Source organism: Eimeria mitis, genomic scaffold (assembly GCF_000499745.2).
Source record: "Eimeria mitis Houghton genomic scaffold, Emh_scaff2884, whole genome shotgun sequence".
In the NCBI taxonomy this organism is placed as follows: Eukaryota; Apicomplexa; class Conoidasida; order Eucoccidiorida; family Eimeriidae; genus Eimeria; species Eimeria mitis.
In genome coordinates this window covers 3156-3764 of record NW_013571223.1, presented here as the reverse complement: position 1 = coordinate 3764, position 609 = coordinate 3156, and positions in this window count along the sequence as shown.

Sequence of the window (609 nt, the reverse complement as noted above, 5' to 3'; positions counted from 1 at the left end):
CTGTACTGCTTTCTATCAGTGTTGCGCCTAACGCATACTCCGCCGCCGATTCTTCGATATCGTTTGTACTATGACGAGCTCCCAGAAACGAGCTCCCGTTTCTTCCTGCACTGCAACTCCACAAATCTGCACTCATGCACAACTCGTCCGTGCCTGCAGTCACAATGCATCAAAGTAAGCACTACCCATGACGGTCTCCAAGAACATTGGCTCATTTCTGGGGGCGTACTTCCTGCAGAAAGCCGAGAACGGGTCCGAAAGCTGTGGCCGTCGACGGGCGCCCACAAGCTGCAGAACCCCACGGCGCGTATACAGGCAGGTTCCCTAGACCACCGCAACATACAGCGCATATTCATTCCGGAAGACGGAGCTAGTTCCATCCCGGGCACGCAAACGAAGCGAGCAAGCAAGCATAGTGCCAACTGCGAAACGGTGAAGCTGGCTTCAAGGCGCACTCGCCTCGAATAGCGTCTTGGTGGAAGGCCAGCCAGAGTCGGAAATATTCATGTGGCGGTCGAAACATCACAAGCCTTCACACCAATCGCTTTACGCGTGCATAAATCACACATAGTCGAGAGGGTCGCCAATACTAGGCGATGGAGGCATATG